Raw genomic sequence first — 26371 nt, forward strand, 5'->3', positions numbered from 1 at the left:
CATCATGTGCAGTCAAGCTGATGAATTGCCTAGTTTTGCAATGAAACAATGAGTCGAGGCGTATTAAGAGACTTCCCCACAAGATGGTAATCTTCAGGCATTGGGAAGAGCCTTTTGCAAGAGGAATCTTATAGATATATACACTAGATATCACATACAGACCATGCGTCAATAGCGCCGCCATATTTGTACAGTGCTCCCAGTACAAATGTCATTCAACCGCACTAGTCAAGACAGTGTGCCAACGTGAAAATGCTAGACTTTAGCGATGTGTGCGGGTGTAGTAATGATTAAGCGAAGAAAACTAAGCATAAAGGCAGAATATTTCATAGGAAAGGTTTCGTTTTTTACGTTTTTGTATATATTTGTTATAACCTTTATATTTGTATATTTTGTTATAACCTTTTCTGCTAAACAAGTAACGTTACTGATGATAGTAGTCATCTACTGCACTGAGCATAAGGTAAAGTATCACCAACTCACACTAAATACTCGGCTTATGCTAGTTTTGTCGAATAAAATCAGCAAACAATGAAAAAGAAATATGACAACGAGATGCTGCGGTGCTAGAAACTTGTATAATTGTCTGCTAGTGAACGAGTCGTTCATAACGGAGGTCCATTCACAAACTAATCGCTCCCTCCGTTAGAATGAGAAGTGAAAGCAGGAGAGCGGGTGTGTTTCAGGACACGGATTAGATGAAACAGGGAGGGAGGATAATACATTTCCATGCACACAAACTCTTTGTCGGCAATGCTTGTGCGCTCACTCATCCATCCATGTAGAAAAGTGATGTAAAATTATATTTTTTGTAATAAAAAATAAATATTTGCATACTGACCCCTGGGAAAACTCCTGATTATAGATATATGCATATATGTGTATATATCTCTGGCTCTGTCCTCCACTGCATCTTGATACCGCATTCATTTCAAAGGAGCGCTACCCTGTACTAAAATGGCGGCTCTATTGATGAATTCCTTCCAATAGACAACAACAGGGTAGGCGACATTTAATGTAAATATCTATGGGGGAGTCTGCTGTGGCTTGCGCTAATATGGTTATCTACAATGTTTTGGTGCACTGCAGTTAGGCCCGAATCAGCAGCGGAAAATGGCCTGCGCTGTCTTAATTTAGTTATAATGCTTTATATCTCAATTTTGTGCTTAGTTAATGCAAAATGCATTCAGAATTTTGGTTGTAATTTCCACTTTTTTTAATTCTAATGGTGATGTTATACATTTTACATGATATATTTTTATGTTTTAGTCTCTTCCTTAAAGTAAGGTTTAATAGCCTAAAGTAGGGCAATACAATTGTTTATAATAGTTCTTTCTTTTGTTAGTTAACAATGTTGCAGAAAGCATGTCTCGTTTTTATTGTTAGTGGTAAAGAACAAAAACTTGTACATTATTTATGAAAAAGGGATGACCGTAAAGCACTATGGAGCTGAATGTATCCTACTATGGCAAATTCCGTCTGTATATTCTAAAGTGCTCCTGTCTAAAAAATGTCAAGACTAAGCATAATCCTATTTTAAGTATCTTACCTTGATAAGCAGCAGTGTGTTTTGCGCATAACTATAAATACTTGTTTTTCTGTTTTGACAGGTGGTAAAATATATTCCCCCCATGTGGTACCTCTGTTTAAAAAAGGATTTTCCTACATAAAAATAAGGTTGGCCTGTACTGTGTGAATGTGTGGAGTTGGCAGTTGTGCTGTGTATTGTCAAAAGAAAGGAAAATACCATGAATTGAGAAGTGCTGACTGCTGATGGTGGAAATAATGACTTATTTGACTCAATTTTGATTTGTTGTTTTTGTCATTTTTACCCCAAAAGGCAATTGCTTTATTTTGATGCGAGTTTTAAAAGGTTTTCAATGGGGACAGACAACGCAATTTAGCCAGCTTACCTGCAGCGATGCTGCCCCCATCCTATCTGACAGGAAGTAATGGCAGGATATGACATAATAGACAGATGAGCCTCGAGCAGAGGTGGAAGAAAAGCTTTCTACCATCCCTCTCCTTTGCTTTTTCTCACTTTCTCGTTTCCTACCAAACACTCTTTATTTGACATAAAATCAAAACCTGTATTTCATAAATGTCTTGATGTCATTATAGTGACCCGCTTTCAATCCATAAAAATTCTGTTTAAATAAATCTTTCTACAAATAAAATATACTTTTCCACTACTAATTATGTATCCCTTTTAATCTAACCCTAACACTTACCATGAAACAGAAAGAAGAAATTTTCTGAAATTAGATTTAAATGACTTTAAACGTGTGCCGATCAGCCTACCGGAGTATCATTGCTGACCATTTTCAACTTATGATCACAGCAAGATAACATGGCATGTCAGAAAACTCCCATATTCTTAAAGTTCTTGAATATGACAGATTTCAATCCAATGGTGCACATTTGGTATGTGCTAAAAATGCTAATTTGCGTTATAGATTGACCTTATAGATGAATAATTGGATTTATAGATGGATGGATTTCCAGGACCTTGGTGTAATATGTAAGAACGTAAAGGTTTATTTATATACAGTAGCACCTTTTCCAGACATTGAGTCGCAAAGTGCTTTACAATAAGAGCAAACAAGTAAAAGAACACATGACAATAAAAGAAGACATGATAAAACATATTAAAACTAGTTAAAAATCCAAATACAGAAACACTAATACTGTTAGTTAAAAGCTTGACCAAAAAGGTGCGTCTTTAAATGCTTTTTAAAAAGTTCAACTGATCCCAGAGTTCCCAGTGCTATCAGGAGAGAGTTCTAGAGTCGTGGGGCCACCACACAGAAAGCACGGTCACCTTTAGTCTTGAGACGAGTTCTGGGAATGGCTAACAGGTCTTTGCCACAAGACCTCAGAGACCAGCTACATGAGTGACTGCTTAAGAGATCTTGAATATACAGGGGTGCTTGACCATGCAGAGCTCTATATGTAATGAATCTTAAAATTTACTCTAAAACTAATAGGAAGCCAGTGAAGTGCCTTAAGCACAGGTGTATGTGTGACCTCCTACTGGTGTTAGTTAAAAGCCTCGCTGCTGCATTCTGCACAACTTGCAATCGCTCCATAGAGGATTTGTTCAGACAAGTGAACAGAACATTACAGTAATCCAATCTAGAAGAGATGAAGGCATGGACAATCTCCTGCTCTTTCTTCGACACATTATCTCTGATTTTTGTGATGTTCCTCGGGTAAAAAAGGCATGTACGAACAACAGATTTAACATGGCTATTAAAACAAAAATGAGACCAAGATTTCTAATATCATAAAGAATAAAAGCACTTCTAAAAGACAGAAGGGGTCCAGCCTGTCAAATACCCCAACAGTCTTGGTTAAATATCAAATAAAACTCTGCATCCCGATTTTGATTGAATGGGAAATTTCCACAAACTGCACTATAATTGGTCAATTTTAAACTTAAAATAAACTATAAGAGCATTATGACCTTACAACCACTTTAAACTTCAAGGCAGCATTCAAACTTTTCCTTTCTAGCTTTTTCCGCTCTATTTTTTCTCCCTCTATTTCTCTCTCTTTTTTAAAGTTTTCGCTCTTTTCTCCTCCTCTCCACCTGTCCTCCTCTCTTATCTCTCGCTCCCCCAAGGGGAAATGCTTATCTGTGTATAATTGCGTACAGAGTTATATACAGCTTGTCCATTTCTTTTCCAGCTGAGTAGCTACAGGTGGCTTCAATCGCTTACAAAATGCACACTTAAAAAAGAAAAACAAAGTTTAATAAGCTTCTAAAGGTACCTGTCCATTTTTGTCCGCACCGTCTCAGCAATTTAACAGGAAGTTAATATTGTGCTGAATAGCGGCTCGCTTGGAAGAAACTTGTTGTTTTATGTGCACACTGTTAAAGTGGGCGAGCATATGGAACTTTAGTGTTATTGAATCGCAACAGCATATGGCCAGAATCCATTAACTACAGTCCAGAAATTTCCCATCGTATAAAACAGCAATTTAGAGTGACTGTTTGAATCAGCGCTACCTGTGAGACCTCGTCACCGCAGGGGTCATTCCTGTTATGCTATATCTTTTGAACACCATATATTCAGAAGGATTAGTGTGGGTGCATGTGTGTACTTGTTTTTATATCGCAGTGGGCACTTAAACCTGAAGGCTCACAGACTCATGGGGACTTGTGTCAACGTTAGAACCAAAATTGACATCCTCAAGGGTAAACATGCTTATTAATCACACAGAATGAAGTATTTTCAAAGTAATGCAACATTTTAATAATGCAAATTGTTTGCTGTGAGGGTTGGGTTTGGGGATAAAATTTACGGTTTATAGACCAGGGGTGTCAAACTTAGTTTCTGGAGGGCTGCAGCTCTGTACAGTTTAGTACCAACCCTACTTGAACACACTTACTTGTAAGTTTCAAACAAGCCTGAAGGACTCACTTAGTTTGATCAGGTTTAATTAGGATTGGAGCTAAACTGTGCAGATCTGCAGCTCTCCAGAAACTGAGTTTGACATCATAATTTTGAGGGGTGTTAACAAAAAAAATTTCTCGTGTACAATTTTTATTTTTATAGCTTCTGAGAATCCAAAAAGAGCCACATATTGATAAGTAATGTTATGATAGCTGTTTTAACATTAAGTTATGATTGAATTGCCTCTTGTTTAGTAAAATATTTTGATAAAAAGCAGGAAATGTTCATGGACCAATGACATGACTACATTGAAATGGTCTATATTAGGAACATCATCACATATGTGAGTTCCCACTGGGATATAGGAACAAGTTTGTGTGTGTGAGAGAGATTTTGTTGAGTTTTAACCAAATTTATTTGGCTTTTTCTTTTTTAAAGCGTTTAATATAAAATCAGTATATAGACATTAAAGAAAAATAAATACAGGATTGAAAAAATGAGTTACGTTAAAAAAATCTGTAAAAGAAAAGCTTTTCCCAATATATCCCTAAAACCCTGAAATAAAAATATTGTCCGTCTGTCTATAATAATTAAATTCTAGCTGTACGCTAGCTGTTATAATGGATTTAAAAAATAAAAAATAAAAACAATCGAACACGTTGATCATTACTTTGCTCCATTTCCCTCATGGTGTTGCATAAATTGTTATTTTCATTTGTCCCAACAACTGATTTTACATTTTACAAACATTCTTCCTTTTTCCTCAAATTTTCTCTCCAAAAATAAAACAAAGTTCTGAGACAAATTCTCCAAACAAATCAAACAAAACTTAAATAATTATTTACATTTAAGAAAACAATGAAAATTTGTCTTTCTACAAGTACAACAAGGACATATATCAGTAAAAGAGAGAGGTTCAACACTTGTGGTAGCATAAAATTTTTTAATAATAATAATAATAATACAACTAAAACCTTGTGTGCTGTTTAAATTCACTACCCTTCTGTTATGTCTGTGTTGAAAACATCCACTAATTTAAACTGCTGTCAAAATCCTTTTTTTTTTTTTTGACAGAAATCTGTTAATCAACTTCAGTCCTGATTAAAACTTCTAACTGTTATGTACACGAAATAAATGTATAGAGTTTAACTCTTTAATTATTGAGTTGTTTCCCAGAGATGGGTTGCTGCTGGAAGGGCATCCGCTGCTTAAAAATGCGCTGGATAAGTTGGTGGTTCATTCCGCTGTGGTGACCCCGGATTAATAAAGGGACTACGCTGAAAAGAAAATGAATGAATGTATTATTAAGTTCATAAACAAATTTCAAAGCATTTTTCTAAAATATGTATCAACAACAATCATCCCGCTAGCTGGAACAGAGAAAACAGTGCATAAGGGTTAAGGCATAAGGGTAAAAACTACCACAGATGATCAAAATACACAATTTATTAATTTATTTTGATTATTTTATTGTATATTTTATAAGAGCTATAACCATTTTGAAAAAACGGTGTCATATTAAATGAAGCAGAATTAAATATTCTTCAAACCTCAAACTTTAAAACCTTGAATGTCTAATTTAATCAATATTGAAATGTACTGATGTTTTGTTTATTTCTGTCTCCTTTTCTCCATTTATTTCTGACTTTTGCTGGTTAATTGAATTTTACAAAGCCCTTAATAGCATGCAAAGTGAAGTCGAGGACAGAGAAAAAAAGTTCAGCTAAAATATTCCCATGAAAACACATTACATAAGAGGAATTCAAAAGTAAAGAAACACCTTTAATCAAAGTTTTTTCATGCACTCAGCATCCACTCAATACATTAAATCAAATATTAAACTGACCGAGTTTAATTATACATAAATCCACTTTCACATATGATGAGGGCATAAAAAATGAAAGCATAATCACCCTCAAGACATCACCTTGCATTAGAAGAGCAAAAGATCAGCACAGACATGTGACAAATGACTCTACACAGCATTTGTCGATTAATCTGTCAATGAATACCATACAGAAGATGAGCATGCGTGACCATATTGCTCGCTAATGCTAACTGGTGAGGATGGAGTATGACAGGCCAATTAATTTGCGATGTGCTTAATGCAGTTGACGTGGTCTTGTTTCTACGGCTGCGAGTTGGGATCTGAAACGCTCTGATTCCACCACTGCTTCTCTACCTGCGGATGAAGGATGACGCTTGGGCAGTTCTCGCTTTCCCCTAATAATGACAGATGGAACTCTGTCAACAAACGCATCGCTACACATGAGCAAAGGAGAACTGAAGTTTGTTTCACGATTGGGGAGAACTTTCCCTGCTTTCTGGATCAGAGTGAATCTTGTGGAATCCGTCAGGAAGAAAGGAAATTCAGCACACTTCTGTATTTAGAGCATGCTTACACTGAAGAAAGTAAACTACTGTGTCTTTCGTTTAAAGTATATTTATATATTGGGTTAATTCAACATGGTCCATATTTATATGATAGTTGTCACTACAGATTTGTCAGTGCACATCCATAATGCAAATCCTCCCTTCCATCACATCCCAAAGGTGCTCTATTGGATTGAGATCTGGTGACTGTGGAGGCCATTTGAGTACACTGAACTCATTGTCATGTTTAAGAAACCGGTCTGAGATGATTTGTACTTTATGACATGGTGTGTTATCCCAGGCGTTTTCTTGTCCAAAGTTAAAACATTTTTGGAGTTCTTTCTTTGATACTTTTTCTACAATTTTCACCATTTTTCTTGAACCATGCCCTTTGGTTTTTATGTTTGGTGTAATGGCTTTGTTGGATAACCTTTCAAATAAGAATGCTAATGTTCTAGCCTTTGCGTCACTGATAGCCCGTAGGCCACAGGTGTCAAACTCAGTTCCGAAAGGGCCGCAGCTCTGCACAGTTTAGTTCCAACCCTAATTAAACACACCTGATCAAACTAATTGAGTCCTTCAGGCTTGTTTGAAACCTACAGGTAAGTGTGTTGGAGCAGGGTTGGAATTAAACTGTGCAGGGCTTCGGCCCTCCAGGAATTGAGTTTGACACCCCTGCCGTAGACGAATTTTATTACACTGGAAGTCTTCTAAACCTCCTCCCATGGTTAGAAAACTTGATGTCTTTTCATCGAATATGTCTTTTCGATGTCTCTTTCTAAGATTTGATGTCTTTTCTAAATTAAGTTTACATTAAGAGGTTCCACTGAAACATTTTATAAAAACCGGGATCCTCTAAATAATTTCGTCAGGAAAACAACACACCTCTTTGCTGATTTATAAGATTTTATTTAATATTTTCTTTCAAGAAAGATCTCTGCCCTTTTCAATAATGTGTGCGTGTGTTATTTATATTTTCTGTATATTTATTTAGTAGCTTTGACAGTTGTTGTTGGTGCAAATGCTGCGTGTGTGTTTGTTTATTCATTTATTTTTAATTCTCCTCCTTGGGTGTGGGATGGGGAGCTGGGTTTTTTTGAATGTTCTTGTTTACCCTTAGTTATTGTTAAAAAAAAGTAAATTATTGATATTGTGGTATTTTTTGTAGACTGCACAAAAACAAATAAAAAAAAAAGAAGATGAGTACACTGTGGTCATAAAGGGATGGTCAGCGACTATCCCCGATGCGCAATTAGCACTAATTGGCTCAAAGTGTGCCAAGAAAATATCTCAGACACCATTACACCACCACCACAAGCCTGAACCATTGATACAAGGCAGGATGGATTCATGCTTTCATGTTGTTGATGGCAAATTCTGAACCTTCACTTAAATGTTGCAGCAGAAATGGATTCTCATCAGACCAGGCAACGTTTTCCAATCTTTCATTGTCCACAATTTTGGTGAGCCTGTGCCAACTGTAGCCTCAGTTTTCCATTCTTAGGTGACAGGAGTGGCACCCGGTGTGGTCTTCTGCTGCTGTAGCCCATCCGCCTCAAGGTTGGACGTGTTGTGCTTTCAGAAATGCTCTTCTGCTCGATTGTATTGAGTGCTTATTTGAGTTACTGTTGCCTTTTTATCAGCTTGAACCAGTCTGGCCATTCTCCTCTGACCTCTGGCATCAACAAGGCATTTGTGCCTACAGAACTGAATCACTGGATATTTCCTCTTTTTCAGACCATTCTCTGTAAACCCTAGAGATGGTTGTGCGTGAACATCCCAGTAGATCAGCAGTTTCTGAAATACTTAGATCAGCCCATCTGGCACTAACAACCATACCACGTTCAAAGTCACTTAAATCACCTTTCCTCCCCATTCTGATGCTCGCTTTGAACAGCAGCAGATCGTCTTGACCATGTCTAAATGCTGGGATGTGATTAGAAATTGTACCAGATTTAACTCTAAAAATAGGCTTGATTTTCTTTATGCAAGTTGTATTTATTTTACACACAGCAAAACAACCAGGACAGCATTTTAAACATCATAGTGGGGATATTTAAATAAAACATGCCCAGCATTTTTCTTCTTTTACAAAATGTGCCATGCCGAAAAAACTACCAGATCTTTCCATCAGATACCCTTGTCATTTCATATAACCAAACGCATTAGTGAATTCATGCTTTTCTCTGCAAGAACAGGGCTTCCTAAAGTGTACTCTCCTGTTATATCACTGATTCGAACAAGCTTTTAAACAATTGATAAAGACAAAAGCCTCAAAAACACATTAAAATAGAATGATTTTCTTCAGAGTCGCCGCGATGGACTAATGAGTCTTGTCTCGTTCCCGTCTACAGATGCATCAGCTGCTTTCGAAATGAGGACGTTTCACTGGGATTGGATCTGGTTGAGCAGGTAGTTTCAAGACAGTACTTTTTTCCGCTTGCCATCACTCCAGGTTTACAGCAGAAAGCACTCATGCTGTCTGACTGCTGTTTCTGCTTTCAATTTAACAGATCTGTCCTCTGCACTTACCTGCTCCCTGCCTGCCAGGTGCATGCTGGGTAGGGGCACCGTGGCTCTTCAAGAGGCAAAAAGCAGCGTTAATGGTGGGCAAGAGAACTTTGCCATCATCAATATGACCACGAGGGACTCTTAATACCGCCATCGTCCTGTCTCCATTGTCTTCCATTCTCTCTTCGTTGCATTGGCCTAAGGGTTTCCACAGTCATGGGACAAGGAGGTGCACACATAAAAATGTAAGTAACCTGCTGAATGGAGCTGTTCTGTGTTTTCTGCAGTCCTGTAGGAAGGAAAATCACAAACAAGATCCCAGCTGGTTTGTCTAGACGGCTATGAAGCTGAATAGCCAAGCTCAACATCAAATTAAAGTTGACCCATTTACCTCGTAACACATTTCCTGTAGCTCTGGAGTTTTTAGTTATGGAATAAAACCTGCTGATGCATTTTTCAGATTTTACTATTACCTCTAAGAGACAAAGACACCTGATCTGTGATGCCTTTAGACAAATCATTAGAGCAGGAATGTATTTATTTAGTTTAAACTTTTTTCAGGGTAATATTTGATGTTTTGATGTAGCTTTTGCGGTTTTATTAAAGGGCACTTACGATGAAAATCATCTTGTGTAAGCTGTTTGGACAGAAATGTTTGCAGGTAGTGTGTCCACAGTCCAACACAATCTCACGCCATTCGTGACTTTTTCATTTAGTGGCTAATTCGTATGAATTCGTATGATCTAATTCATATAATTTAGTACGATTTGCTTATCCCCCAATGACGGTTGGGGTTAGGGGTGGGGTCAGGTGCCACGCCTCCTTTTTAAAATCGTACCATTTCGTACGACTGAACTCGCACAAATTCGTACGAATTAGCCACTAAACTGGCAAAACGTAAAATACTTACGTTTTCTCGTGAGATCAGGCTGCACAGTCATATTGGAATGATAGAAACCAAATAAGACTCTTAATTTAAATTTCCTGACATAAAAATAGGATCCAAATCCTTCTCATTTTGACATAGGAGTGCAGTTTTCCCACCCACCTATTTAACCGACAGCCACATATTAACATGTCTGTAGTAATGCTTATAATCATATCAACAAGACAGGACTTGTGGAAAGCAACCGGGATTAAAAGATCTGTTCAGCTCTCTGTGATCATCAATCATCATCAAATGTGATCTATAATGAGCTTTACAAATTTAAAACATTTTTAAAACAGTGCCTGTTTGTTATAAAGTAAGTTAAAGATGGTAATATTGCTATGTAATGCATCACTACAGCCGCATGTCAGTACAATTATCAAAGTAGGAGCGTCAATCCTGGCTTGTGGGCGTTAAGTCAGGTTTATTTTGTTCATGAACATAACCGATATCAATACTGCACTTGATATTACCATGTATCCTGTCACATTTTGTGTGTGCGTGAACTTTGTAACAACAATTGTGTGTGTGACTTATTGTTATAGAAATGCTTTAATTAACTCCACAACAAATACATCAAATAATCATTGGGAATGTTCTTACTGTAATATTTCTCATAAACAGCATGTGAGACCTGCTTCTCTCATATCTGTCACTGTGCTGTTTATCTGACGCAGCAGAAGATGAGGACACACTCTGACAGGCACGTGGGAACAGTGGGCGGGAAGAACTAGCTCATTTGCATTAAAGGCACAGGCTACTAAAATAGCTACAATGTGCTCAGAGCTGAATATTCCAACATTCAGAACACTTTAATAAATAATCTGAGGGGGGTTAGAGGTGAAACTTTACAAACACATTCTGGAGACACAAAAGACTTATCTTAAATTTTGAAAAAGTGGTAAAATAGGTGCCCTTTAAGTATTAAATAAAGTAAAGCACTGCTAATTTACAGATTATTAACAGTGTAGTTAACTTATGGCAAAGATATTCAAAGATAACAAGTTGGAAATTATCAAACTAGTTTTGAACGCATTATGAGGGTTAATTCTTATTTTTGTTAAATATAAGAAAATATTCGGTCATAACTACAATATAAAAAAGCAAACTATAAAGTTGATTGTTTTATTGTATGTAGATTTTTTTTTCCTTCTTTCAAAAAAAAAAAAATTAAAACAGAAAATGTATGAAATCCTTCATTTTTTTAGCTAATCTCTTTGCAAACCCAATATTAGAATCCATAAAGGTCTTATGAAGTGCTTTACATTTTACATTTATGTATTCTGCAGACGCTTTTATCCAAAGCGACATACATCCAGGAACACACACCCAGTCAGCAGTTAGGGGTCTGATGACTTGCTCAAGGGAGTCACCTCAGCAGTGGTATTGAGGTGGATATTCCCACTAACAATCCCTGCTGGTAGGGACTTGAACCTGCAGCCTTTGCATCACAAGTTCAACTCTCTAACCATTAGGCTGCCCAAATATGCAGTTTTATTCAATGTTTGAAGTAATCTCAATGAAAACACGAAGAGAGGGTGGGACATAGAGTAGCTCCTCCCATAAAAAAACAGCCAATAGTGTTTTGTTCTATGACAGCTCTGCCAGTGGGTGTGGTTGAGCTCAAGCGCATCAAATGAAAAGCAAATAAAAAACGTCTTGAAGGGGGCGGGGCATGTCACATAATAGAGAGCATTTGATTGGTTACGATGTGATGTTAAACTGTAATGTGAGATGATGTGAATAAAACCAATGATCCATTTGGGTTGTGACAAACTACAAGCTTTACATGCTTATATCAGTTTTATATCTTCTAAATGAGAATTTTGTCACTGTTTTGGAGCACACTAGCTTTTAGACATCCTAAAAAACAATAATACTAATACTAACATCTAAAAAACTTTATTCTAATTCCATGGGACCTTTATTAACAGTTTTAAGGCAGAACCTGGATATTTACTGTGCACAGTATGTTCACATTTTGTAACTGAAATTGGTTGTGAACGACATTTCTTTCTGATATTTCAAAAGGAACGATTTCATGTAGAGATCTCAAAATTCAGATTTGCAATCAACTCTCAATGGGGAACGCCTTTGTCATCAAACTCAAGTGATCCAGCCTATTTGCTTTCATTTAGTACTTGCACCGCATGTCAACAATTTTCTCAGTTTCGTCCATTCTTATTTCTTCCCGGTGCAATTTTAGAAAGTAGCACTTGACACAGGACTAATACTGCAATACAACTGAAGTACATTAAATAACCCAAGCTACAAAAAAAAAGAATATTAAAGGGTTTTCCTAGATTTTGCTTGATGTTTTTTCATTGAAAAGAGGTGAAAGTTCACTCAGTCGACCTTGTGTACCGTCTGTGCACCACACACAAACTCACCTCAAGATACACGATGAGACATTTCAAAGTAATGAGAGCTGATCCTCTTTTATTTACTCCTCTCTTTCACACACTCTGAGCTAATCTGTTTGAAGTTTGTTAGTAGCACACAGACAGACAGTTGAGTTCACTTATAATGAGGTGTGTGTGTGGGTCTTCCAGAGGGGATGAAGTCAGCAGTGTCTTCCTCTATGAATCATCCACATGCCGGGGTTTCTGTGCATCAAGACTGACCTTTGACTGGAAAGAGATGGACAAAGCTTGCCGTGCAGCTATCCTGCCTGGTCAGCATGCTTTGTGTGTGGGGGTTTAGTCAAATTAATTACAATTCCACATAACATTTCGGCTCTTGGTTGAACTTTTGCATATATACTGTATGTACAACCCGATGAATATGTGCCCAGGGCTACATTTTTGATAACATATGAATATGTACCCTGGACTATGTCTTTTTGTTGTTTTTGTTTTCTCAAATCCACAAGAGGTGTACATGTTTACAATGTCAGACAAGTTACTAGGGCTAGCTTTCTAATACAGTGGGTATGGAAAGTATCCATACCCCCTTAAATTTAACACTCTTTGTTATACTGAAGCCATTTGCTAAAATCATTGAAGGTATTTTTTTCCTCATTAATGCACACACACCACCCCATATTGACAGAAAACACATAGCTGTTGACTTTTTTGCTGATTTATTACAAAAGAAAAACTGAAATATCACATGGTCCTAATATTCAGACCATTTGCTTAGTATTTAACAAGTTTTTTTAACCTAGATTTGGGGATCCTCTGCAGATCCTCTCCAGTTTTGTGAGGTTGAATGGTAAACATTGGTGGACAGCCTTTTTTAAGTCTTTCCAGAGATGCTTAATTGGGTTTAAGTCAGGGCTAGGGCTGAGCCATTCAAGAACAGTCACAAAGTTGTTGTGAAGCCACTCCTTTGTTTTTTTAGCTGTGTGCTTAGGGGTATTGCTTTGTTGGAAGGTAAACCTTTGGCCCAGTCTGAGGTCCTGAGCAGTCTGGAGAAAGTTTATCCAGTATATCCCTGTACTTGGCTGCATACATCTTTCCCTCACTTTCCCAATGTCTTTTTTACATGCATCTATAAGAGAAGCTGGTCAGCTTGACATGCATAAAATATCAGCTTGAGCTTACCTAAACCCAACTGATAGTTTTTTCAAAAGCAAACTAAAAGAGAAAAGCCATTGTGGTCTGCATGCTTTTACCACAATTGCGCACTGCTTTATTTGGGTTTTGTTTTACTTGGTTTCTGGAACTGTCCTTTGCCAGACTCGAATCCTGGTCCAATCTGCTCCATATGCTAAGTCTGAAACCATTCGTTGTAAGCTACCCAAGCCAACCAGTTATACTTGAAGAGCAGTCCATACAGATGTAAGTAGTCAGCATTGCCACCCTGTAGCATTTGTTTTATACATAAATTGCAGCCATATGTACCCGTGAGCACATATTTTTTGGGTTCTCAAAAATATAGCCCTGGGCGCATATTCCCATTGAGCCTGTGTTGCATGTAAGTGTGTATAACTGGTATTTCCTGCATTTTGAGGTAGTTTACTTTTTTCTTTTTATAATTTTTTATTGTGTAAATCATAAATAGAGAATGAAGTATTTTCAAAATGTAAAAATCCAGATTTACATTCAAAGGTGATTCTTTTTAAATAGAAATAGCAAGTTCTTTCTACTATATTTTCTGTTCTTTTTTTATTTAACAAAATAAATTTCTCCAATTTTTTAATTACAATTTCATATCTATTTTCTAGTGTATTTATAGCAATGGGAGAAAAAATGAAGAGGCCACTTTTTAAGTTTCTCTGGGTTTATTGGTTATGGATAGGGCCAGACAGAATCTGCGAACATTTTTGGCTAATTCTGCAGAGAATTTTGTGACCAATCTGCGGATTTATGCGTAATTATTTAGGGAGTATCACAACTAAAACTTAATATATGAAATAAAAGACATTAGCTTTTTAACTTTTATTTAATATCTACAATGCAAATCCATCTAGATCCACTTATTTGGTAAACAAAGCAAGTTTATCACACATTATATCTACTAAAAGACAGAAATAGTACTGCACACTCTGTATTGTACATAAATCATATGAACACTTTCATATTATTCAACAATATTACTGAAATTAATTTCAAAAGTGAATAATATACAGTTACACAAGTAAATCAATAGACTCAATTATGGGCTAAAAATCTGTGGATTTCTGCGCACGCAGATTTCATGTGGGCCTAGTTATAGATTTGAGTATTTAAGTGTGTGTGTACTGCATTAACAGTACTTCATTAGACTAATTGGGAATTGTCACAGTATTTACAGTTGGATTACTCTTCATTTATATTGAATAAAAGCATCTGTCAGCTGAATAAATCTACATGTAAATGTTATAACGAATAAAGCTAACTTTAGTATTTTAAAATATATCAATCCCCCTGCCTGCAACACTGTAAGCCATGTTGGTTTTTAAATGTATTCCTTATATTAAGTCAAGAGGTCAGCGAGTTAATGAATTCACAGGTTAAGAGATCAGCTAACTTGATCTTTGGTACATGGAAAAACACTCTCGCACAAACTGTATGTTGAAGCTAATATAATGTAATAAAAAATGGTTGTATATTAAAGAAAAGCCGTTAATATTTGTAAGATCTCAGTATGCATGGCTTCTTATTGATAACTGCGTTTTTGTGATACCAGAATAGTGAGGACATCGTTGCTCAAGCCTATCCGCTCAGTATTTAGCATATCAGTTAATCTTCTGGCAAGCTCCATAGCTATTCCACATTAATAGTAATCAAATTGTGCACAAATTAAACTAGAAAGTCAGCATTCTCAATTATGCTCTATTATGATTAATAAGAAGTAGCTTTGCCATGACTTTCTAATTGGCATCATAAACTCTGGAAAAAAAAAAGTCAAGAACGCAAATATGATTTCCCACTGGTAATTACAAAAATTGTGGTGGTGTTTTTGTGCACCTCATAAATATGATAATTCTGAGATGATTGGATCCGAATATAATACTGTGAGTAGTATGTGCATGTATGAACCAGCACTCACAAAGCCACAACTGTGATTATGCATTGAGAATAGGGACAGGACAGGCCTGGCTTCCTGGCTGTATTCCCTTAAAAGTCAACTATCACAGTTCACACAATCCCTGACAGCCCCCCTCCACTCTTGCCCTTTATGCAAACCATGCCGAGATCTCCATGGGACCCTTCATGCTCTAGTGCAGCTCCATGCATTATGTAATGCCACGTTTTACCTCCACATCAACAGGCAGATTCACAAAAGGGGAAGCAGGTGCTTAAGTGTTGTTGAGCTGATGATGTGGCGCACCAGGATAATGAGTGTTTAGTCAGTCGGTGCAAGTCTGCGTGTCTTTGTGCCTCTCACATCAGATGGGCATTTTCCCATAAAGAAGCTGAACAAATATTGGGAATTCATCTTAAATGGGCCGTTTTATTGTTATTGCATGTGATCAAATACTCCAGATCTCTCTTGCAACAAGTAGTTCAGCACATTTCTGCCTGCATAGATCACAACACTTGAGTTCTGGAAGAATTTTCACTTTAAAAGGGACCTATTATGCTTTATAAAATAAGTCTCTGATGTCCCTAGGGTGTGTATGTGATGTTTCAGCTCAAAATACACTCAATATAACTCTTTGAAATGCCCCTTTTTGGCTTTAATCCAAATTGTGTCGCTTTAAATTCAAATGAGAATTTTAAAAGAGGGCGGAGCTACAAATGCATGTGTTAGCATACAGGTAGTGGTAGATTTAAATATTTAATGGCGGATGGCTGCTTCTCACTTAGGGCTGTTTATGCTAATGAGGGAGAGATTGGTACTAATGGGCGGGGCTCTTTTCCTTCGATGACACGTGCTAAGAGAGAATGCCAATCAAAGTGTTTCTATAGATGATTTTATGAAGTGTAATTATAAAAAATAATAGATTTAATTAATTTTTAGCATTAGAAACTAATTATATACACAAATTGTTGCCAAACATCTGTGTTTAAGTTCTTTATAAAAGTGATATCTGCATATTAGGTTCCCTTATAAGGAAATAGACGTTTAACTAAACCTGCTAAACATTTTAAATAGAGTGTTGAGGTTGTTAATAAATTGTATAAGCTTTTGTTGAAGCCATCTGTTCACATTAAATCAACTAGTGTTTAAAGCATTCATATTGGAATGGAATATGTATAATAGAGTAATGCAATCTGTGCATATAAAACTACATTACCCATGATGCTTTGAAGCAAGCTCCACCAATAAGAGTTCAATTCAATTCAATTCAGCTTTATTTGTATAGCGCTTTTACAATGTAGATTGTGTCAAAGCAGCTTCACATAAATGGTCATAGTAACTGGAACAGTGTAGTTCAGTTTTTAGTGTTTAAGTTCAGTTCAGTTTAACTCAGTTCAGTGTGATTTAAAATCATTAGTTCAAACTCTTAAGAGCAAATTCATCGATGCGTAGCTCTACCAATCCTGAACCATGCGAGCCAGTGGCGACAGCGGAGAGGGAAAAAAAAAAAGTCTCAAAGTTTGAAGTGTGCCAAACTATATATTTAGCTCTGCACCCTATTGATACAACCCAAAAATTTAGGAGGTTAATTTTATATATCTCCTTCTGTTATAATGTAATTGCTCTTCACAATGCTTCATGGGATTGATTGTTTTATTTGCAATCTACTTAAATTTAAGATAACTTCAGAACAAAGCCAGTCTAAAGTCCAGCACAAAACGCATTAGTTGTGCGCCTCGCCTACACACTGCTTAATACAGACAGGATGTAGAGCAATACACAAATATCTTTACATATAAAAAACAATTAAAATATTAAGGATATATATAGGATATAAATATAAAGGATTAAAATATTACAAACATATTATTTTTTAGCCTACATAAATATAAAAATCATACTTACATGCCTTCTTCATCTCAGGGGGCTTTTTCAGATTATTCATTGCAATTTGCTTTTGTATAATGTTATTATTATTAGCAGTATTATTTATTATATCCATACTTTAAATTTTTTTTTTATTAAAAACAAGCTTAGATTTGCCTGCCTGTCAGGTTTTAGACCACATGGGGCACAGCATGTGCATTTGGATATAACTCAGGTTTTTGAACACACTTCATTATTATTGTTCATTTATTCGTTTACTGGAAATTAGAACTGAATTTAGAAATAGTTTTGAAACAATCTTTGCGCTTAACAAACGAAATTAATTATTTATAGGCTAATTGATGTCTGTGCGTAAAGGTTTCCCTATCCAAGAGCGAAAGTGAAAGTAAATAATGAGATGGCTTATCTCTTATTCTCGCGCTGCAGATGCTCTGTTTAACTGTTCTCTTGCTAGTGAAATGCTCAGTTTTTCCAGTTACGAAGTCCGTCATGTAAATATCAAATGTGCCATGGCGAGATACAACTGACTCTTAAAGGGAAAGGGAGATGAGATTCTGAAACACACCTATAGAAAACACACCTATAACTCATTATGAAATTAAGCTCAACCCTGTTAGACCATGCGCCACGGCGCAAAGCGGATTTTCCCGTCACTAAAATAGCAAAAGTCACACCCTTGTTGCTTTTGCGCCTTTGCGCATGGATCATCAAAATAGAGCCCACAGTTGCAAAAAATGGCTAGTCTTGGACCATTAAATAAAACTAAAATAAACTGTTTGTATAAGGAAATTCAACTGTAATTATAAGCAGACTCATTCATTCATTGATTTTCTTGTCGGCTTAATTCTTTATTAATCCAGGGTCGCCACAGTGGAATGAACCACCAACTTATCCAGCAAGTTTTTACGCAGCGGATGCCCTTCCAGCCGCAACCCATCTCTGGGAAACACCCACACACACATTCACACACACACTCACTCATACAGTACGGACAATTTAGCATACCCAATTCACCTGTACCACATGTCTTTGGACTGTGGGGGAAACCGGAGCACCCGGAGGAAACCCATGCAATGGCAAAACATGCAAACTCCACACAGAAACGCCAACTGAGCTGAGGTTCGAACCAGTGACCAGCGACCTTCTTGCTGTGAGGCGACAGCTCTACCTACTGCGCCACCGCCTCGCCCATAAGCAGACTCCATTAGCAAAATTGCGTAATCCAAATAAAATATCCAAAACGCCTTAAAAGTCTAAAACATTGCCTCTTTAAGGTTTAACTTCAGTTCTGCACCATATGGCTGAGCTTCAGTCTGGCGCCTCAGGCAGAGCTAAATTTGACTTCATTTCTAACTTTCACTGCAGGGCCCAAACGCTAGCAACCCCCAAACACGTAATGAAATTCGGTGTATGAGATTGTTTGCTCAAGATGCGATGGGAAGTTTCCAGTCGCACACATGACTTCCATCCCAATATTTTAAGGTATTCATTTTCTCCAGATGATTCTCTGTTGATGTGAGATAAGAATGAATTAGCTGCAAGAATACAACAACCACAGCAAATCCCACTAGATCTCCTTATGCAAAGGGTAGAAGTAGAAAAAAATGATCACAGAAGCTCACCAGGGGACGAGAGTGAACTGTGACGATGTCTTGGGGGATTTTTGCTCCCACCCTGTGCCATCAATCTGCTGCAGGTAGTGGAAAAAGTGTGTTTGTGGATGTGCGAGTATGAATGTGTCGGTTATGTAAAAGTGAAGTGGAAATCTGCAAAGAGTCATTCTTCTTTCTCTCTTCTTACCCTCTGTAATCTCGTTTATCTGTGATAAGATCAGCCCCCTCCTCTTCTTCATGTGTTCTCCGTAGATCAGCCACGTGCTGTGAATATAGATGCCACAGCGCCATCTGTTGAAAAAATACGTGCAACTGCGGTTTGCGGCGTCCAATTGTCCACAAAGCAAATGAATGTGTTTCCTAATGTCTAATGAGCTGCTTTGTGTGAACTATTTACTATTGCCTCCACCATGTAATTTTTTTAAGCCATGCTTCTAAAATACTCACTTGAAACACAAGGCTTTGGCATATTTATTTTATTTTTTTATAACTTGAATTCAGCCTGCAATTATTTCAAAATAAACCTTGTGGACCCCGACTGTGCGTTACGCTGCTTCAATAAATAAACATTCATGAAATATTAAGTAGAGATGAAAGTATTTTATTATGTGAGAAGAAAGATGGAGGACTGATAAGGCATGAAAGCACGTTGAAAATCTTTATTGTTTTAATATCTGTAGCATCTTCTGTTTTTTTTTCCAGGTGTAAACATACATGAGAAATACTTTTCACGTTTAGACGGCAGAATGAAAACGAGGAAACAATTTACCTGAAGAGGTGTTGAAAAGACCTTTATATTTGTGACATGACACCTCATATTGTGCAAGAGTTTTTATGCATGCTTATAAGCAACATGGGCTCATTCTGAAAACATAACCCTATATACATTTCTGGAGAATTGCAAATTATGTAGCCAGAGCTATACGTATGGCTGGATTTAATCTTTAAAACGAATGCTACAGGGGCAGTATGATGCTTTTCCTTTTCACTGCTTATCTCTGTATGGACAGCTTTTCCGCTGTTACCAGCTTGTCCAGTAGCCCACAGACTTGACCGTGACGATGGGGTTTGAGTCCGGCGAAAAATCGGGTCCTGAATGTATGTAAGACAAAAACAAAAGCCAATAAAGGTCAACTAAACAAGTAAATAACAGGATGAGAATGTGGTAAATTCTGAAAATAAACTTTGCGTTTGGGTTTAGGAAAGGGGGCACTGGTCAGTCGGTGCTTTTTAAATCACTATTGGTTGGGATTAGGGAAGGAGGAAGGTGCTCCAGTCGATCATTCGGTCAGTCATTCAGTCAGTCAACAGCGACCTCTGGTGGATTTACACAAGAAGAGCAGGCGTGAATGGCGCTCACAAGAGAAATTTGAGATCTGGAAAAGTGTAAACAGTGGCTTCTGGTGGATTCGCGAAAATAGAAACTGCAAAAAAAATTAAGATAAACGTGCTGCATTAACGCGAGACAAAAAATATCACTGTTAATCTATTCTCAAAGTTGGTTTGGGAGCTGGGTCATTTTTACGCAAGCTATGGTGACTTTCACCTTGATGTTTTAGTGCGGATGTATACCTGACCGGTGAGCCGTCTGACAAAAAAGTGCCCTACTGAATAAAATCAGCAGGATGCCTGACTTTACCTGCAGTTCAGCAGTTTCACTTTAACTCTTTTAATTTCATTCCGGCTGCCGTGACAAACTGGGGTATTAGACGCAAATAAGGAGTAAGGCCTGGTGAGAGTGTTATGGTATTTAATAACACACCCCAAATGGAAAGAAAAAGAACTTCCACATTTCACGATGTGTGTGTGTTTGTGTGTGTGCGGTCCTTTACTGACACCCCCATGTGTGGATCTTGTCGTAAAATATGGCGAAAAGTCCTACATGATGGTAATAGTTTGATTGTGGTGTTTACTTCAATAATGCCACTAATATCTGCATACTCCACATGTCTTAATTCCATTTCTGTTTAGTTCAGTTATGACTTTAGTTGGTTTAAGGTGATCAAAAATAGCTGTTTTGAGCTTATGTAGGCCTACAGTTCAACATTCATGTTTAACTGAATAAACAGTAAGTAAACACAAGTTCATCTTATTGAACATCATTTATTTTCATCACCAAATATCATAGTAGAATAGTTTCTCAAGCAGTTCGTGATGCATTTTGGAAACAGAAGAATAAGCCACCTGGCTTGAGAAACCCATTCTCAAAGCCTTATTATTTGGGTAGCACACATATTCTGAATGCCTTCGGCAGTATTCGAATAAGCCATTTTTATCAAGATTAATCTAAATTAATTCCAAAATTAATCTAGATTTAAAAAATGAATCTATGCCCACCTATAAATAAGTAGCTCCTGGGACATATTTGGCGCTATTAGGAAATGTATATAGGGGTACGTTTTCAGAATGAGTTTACAAAATTGAGTAAATCCAATGAATATTTTTTTTTCAGTGCACCTTCTTGATCAATTCCTGTTGTAAATTAGGGGTTAGTAAAATGAAACCATTTCACCCAATCATAGCACATCCTCAACGCTGGCTCCTCTGGCACCCAACACATGTGATTATTGGCACCTTAGCACATTTAAATCATTGATTGACACTCGGCCACAGTCGCGGCGTCTGTGCAAAAGTGACGGCCAGATCAATTTTTATTCCACCCACTGGATGTTTGACCGGGTTTCGATGCGAGACTCCTCGGCTCCTCTCATCCAGTTTTAATCAGGGGCTTTTGTGCGGTGATTCAAAGGATCAATAGAAAGCCACCCAGGAACTGGTGTCTGCTCAGCGACAGTAAAAAAAAAAAATGGAGGCTGATTTTTTTGTTGTTGGTACTTTTCCGAAGCCTCCTTTTCATTTGTGAGATTTTCTTTGAGGCCGGGTCGCTCTTCCTGCGAAATCTCTTCACGCAGCAGTGCATTTTCTGACAGATGATAATCAACACTGAGCCTCTAAGATACACAGAGAGGAAGCCGTATAAATTTGTTGCCGCAAAGGGATCTGCCACACATTCATTGCACCCTGGAGGTGCTGTAAATATTGCCTGCTTCCAAAAAAAAAAAAAAAAGATGAAGAGTAATGAGAGTAATATAATGAATGCAACGTATAACTCAAGGAAACGTGTTAAATATTAACCAGCCCTACAGTGCACCCTGGATATCACCGTCCTTAAGTATCCCACCTCAGGTTCGGGTGTCACATAGAAATATGGGAATCCTCTTAAACAATCTCTGCACACTTTTTCACAGGGAATTCCTGTTTTTTAACTGAAGTGTACAGTGTAGTCCACACAGTAAAAAAAGACTGTAATTTCTAAAGTAAAAATGTAAAAATGCTACAGTAAAGACCTGTAACCCGGTTTCCTCATTAAATATATACAATTAATAACTCTAAATTGACTTGCTCAGAATTTCCTGTATGACTCTTCACTTTTCATGCTTATTTGTTGACATTACAATGGTTCTTTTTAGTTTTTAAGTCTCATCAATGATTTCTGATCTGTTTTTTTTTTTTGTTTGTTTGTTTGTTAGTTTTTGACGTTTATTTAAAGTTATTAAGATAAAGGTAGTGTGCTTACAGAGACAAATCAGAGGCAAGTTTTGTTATAAATGTGCCTTGGGTTATAGTCCAAATGTACCACAAATGCCAATTATAAACAATAATAGCTAATAGATAACCAATCCTTTACCAATTAAATAAACACAGCATTTTTAAAGAGCAAAATAATACTATAAAAATCCTTAAAAATAAGGAAATAAGTAATAGATGGAGGGAAAGAAAAAAAGAAGAAAAAGGGCAAAGATTGTACCATCTAGTACTAATATTGATGTTAAGTCCAATGTTGATAATGTGGATTGCATTGTTTTCACTTGTAGTAGTTGTGTGAATGACACTAACCACCTTATATATTATTAAATGCTGAACACTGAAGTTCCCAGTCCAGCCTACACGTATTTGCTTTATTAAATAGCGATGCTGTTTATTAGATGGATAAACAAAACATAATAATGCATTAATAAATGTTGATCTAAACTCAAAAAAAAAAAAAATGGTTGAATGAACATGATTTAATGGTGGCACCCTTTATGCATCTAATCCAATCAAGTAAACCTGAACTGCTTTGTATAGTGTTATTCTAATTAAAATGATTCTAATTTACTCAATGTAACACTAAAGCTTTACTTTAACAAAAATTATGTCTTGTTAAATCAGCTAGTAAATTTCTTGTTCAATATTGGTGTTTAAATTACATTTTTGAAATGACAATACTATGAAGCAAGATTTAAAATTAAGTAATTTAACACAAAAAGGACAGAAAACATGTTTTATATATATATATATATATATATATATATATATATATATATATATATATATTTTTTTTTTTTTTTTTTTTTTTTCTTCTTTTCTTTTCTTTTAATATAGCCTTTAGCAGGCACCAATCACATTTAAACAAATTTCTTCTTTAATATTCTGATACAAAATGTTATATAATATCCAAAATTGTAATATGTAATATAAAATGTATAAGAAACATTTAGCCAACAAAATAACCTTGGCAATACCTGTAGGACGTTACCATCATTTTTTTTTACCAATTGAGTTTAAACAGCTTTCTTCACTTTGGTACTCCTATTCAAAATGTAAAAGTATAAAATGTATAGGAAACATATAGCCAACAACATAACATGCATAACATTCAAGCTCTTGGGAAAACCAATTTCCAAACTGTGCCGAAAACACGCGGTGATACTTCTTCTTGTTGTTTTCGTATGGTGACATCCAAACGCACTACCGCCACCTACTGATATGCGCGAAGTGACTCTCCAGAGTGAGAGTTGTCGATTTGAAGCGTCTCAGTCTCATTGAATCAACATGATCTGATCAAATTCATTGGATTATTTCTTGATTCAGTTTCAAAAACCATGAATTAATCATTTACCATACGTAAACTTGATTTGTTCTTTTCAATGACAAATTTTTATTTTGTAAATCCAATACATGCCTAGTTGATTTTTTTGAGTGTATGATTATTAGTAAATGCTGTACAAGTATTGTCCATTGTTAGTTCATGTTAGTAAATACATGAACTGATAAAACCTCAGTGTAAAACGTGACCATTTTCCATCCTTTTTTTGGCTCTGCAGTTAAGAAACCGCTGTTGAAGTGTGCATGCAGTGTGGGAACGAAAGTTGTATTTCATGGGCAGTTTGGACATGGTTGAAGTGGCGCATGCATTAGACAGGCTGCCGGAGATATAGGGAGAACTGTCCATCAGTGAGGCCCCCTGTAGGGCGTCTTGCTAAGTGCCTGTAGTGGTGAGCACACTGAGTGGCATGTTGAATCCCTGGATGGCCAACACACTGCAGCAAGACTTAATGCCTTCATGTCAGTCTTGCACTAAAAGAAGTCTATTCTTAGCATGTCTTTCCATCAGCGCAAGAAAGGGGAGACCCATTTTTAAGGGTGGATAAAAGTTTTAAACGTTGGTCCGGGTGTCTCTAGAGGTTATAACGCAACACCATGTTGGATGGAATTACATGGATGGTGCACAGTTATAAATGTCAGCGGCTACTGTATTTCATGATGCATGTAAAATAATGCATGCAAAGAATGTCTGGAGCATTCCGTCAACATTTATAGTCCTGGTACTTCATTTTCTGAAGAAACCGTGAATGGTACGTGCCAGTGGAAATTCTCTAAGGTGTTTTCAAGGGAGTTGCTATGCAGCTTTTAAAGCATTCTGAGTGGATTTCCTTTTTGCATCCTGTCACTGAGGTGTTGCTTTTTAGGTCCAAATGGTTGTTGCCTTTTAGTCCATAGTAATATTATAGGTTTAAATAGCATTTAAAATTAGAACTGAATGATATATTAATATAAAATCGCATTTGCACATTATGTGAGGGATTTACGGTGATGTGATCAGCAGTAAACCTCTTCCAGAAGGCCAAAGGGCACTCTCGAGTCACGCAGAAGAACTAATGCCTCGTTTCCACTGACTGGTACAGTACGGTACAGTTCGAGTCGGTACGAGTAACCTTTATCTGGCTTACGTTTCTCAAAAGGGTACCCTTTTGTTGGGCGTGGTGTATGACAGAGTTTACTGTAAGTTGACGTCATGCTTGCTCGAATAAATGTCTACAGTAAAGCTGTACGGCTCATTCACATATCATAATGAGCAGCACTTCTCACAAAGCAGAGGCTTTATACACATAAATACTTGTTTATAAATGTTTATTACTAACTTTTCTATGAACATGATTTGATTATAACTGCAGATCAGTTAAATAGGCTACTGTAGCGTCTGTAATTATATAAAATAAATACATAAATGCAACATATATGAACACATACAGCCCCTTACAGTCTCCGATATATTATTAATTACAGAAAAACTACACAAAGCAAACATTTAGTACTTATTTGAGTTCAAAAACACACGCAATATAGCCCACAGTCAGCGCAAACCTCTCATCTGTGTCTGTAATCTTCCCCAGCACAAGTAAGCTCTGTTAGAGAGTCATTTGTCATTCCCAGTCTATAATAATCCAAAAGACGAAGATAAACGTGGGACTTTTTTATGATTCAGGTTGCTAAAACAATTTTGCTCCTGTGTTTTGACGGCTTCTCTTTTTTCCCGAGTTTCACTCCCGCTTTACTCTCGCGTTTGTCCTTTTTTTCTGAAAGGATCCGATGTTGGAGACACATCAATAATCGCACACACGTTATTATCATCAGCTCAAGAAGTTCGTTATATCAAATATAGACGCGGTCGCGAGGAAGAAAACGAATACCACTCACACTTTTAGACGGGCTCGTAAAACAACAACAGGACACACAGATTTTTCTTCTTGGCATTGTTTCTGTTCATCGAAACGACCGGGTCATCCATGGCTGGTTATTTTATGCATATAGTATTTCCATGTCATGTCTCGGCTTTGTATTTAAAAAAACATGGCGGTTCCTTTGTTTACGTTCTGTGTAGCTCCACGAGCTCGTGACGTATCTTTGTAACCAATCAGCGTTCAGCTGCACGTGTAGCTCCACCTTTTGGTACCCTTTTCTTCTGTTTGGTACCCTTTCGAAAGGGTGCCGAAAAAAGTGGTACGGTACGGTTTGGTTCGGTACGCTTTTTGACAGTGGAAACGGCCATAAAAGCTTACCAAACCGTACCGTACCACTCAGTGGAAACGGGCCATAAATGTGCC

General features: G+C 36.9%; 1 protein-coding gene across 7 annotated transcripts in view; it reads left to right on the forward strand.

The window, feature by feature from the left end:
* Positions 1-26371, forward strand: part of LOC147844603 (uncharacterized) — a 240158-nt gene that overhangs the window by 80249 nt on the left and 133538 nt on the right. For 4 of the 7 annotated variants that reach the window (XM_088649935.1, XM_088649938.1, XM_088649937.1 and 1 more), the window contains exons 6-7: positions 9128-9185; positions 9287-9529. The exons of the other annotated variants lie outside the window; for them this stretch is intronic. The gene's annotated coding sequence lies outside the window, so the exon portion shown is untranslated. The remainder of the gene's footprint in view (positions 1-9127; positions 9186-9286; positions 9530-26371) is intronic. 7 annotated transcript variants of the gene reach the window in all.

This window comes from Danio rerio, chromosome 4 (genome assembly GCF_052040795.2).
Source record: "Danio rerio strain M-AB ecotype USA chromosome 4, GRCz13ab, whole genome shotgun sequence".
Lineage (NCBI taxonomy): Eukaryota > Metazoa > Chordata > Actinopteri > Cypriniformes > Danionidae > Danio > Danio rerio.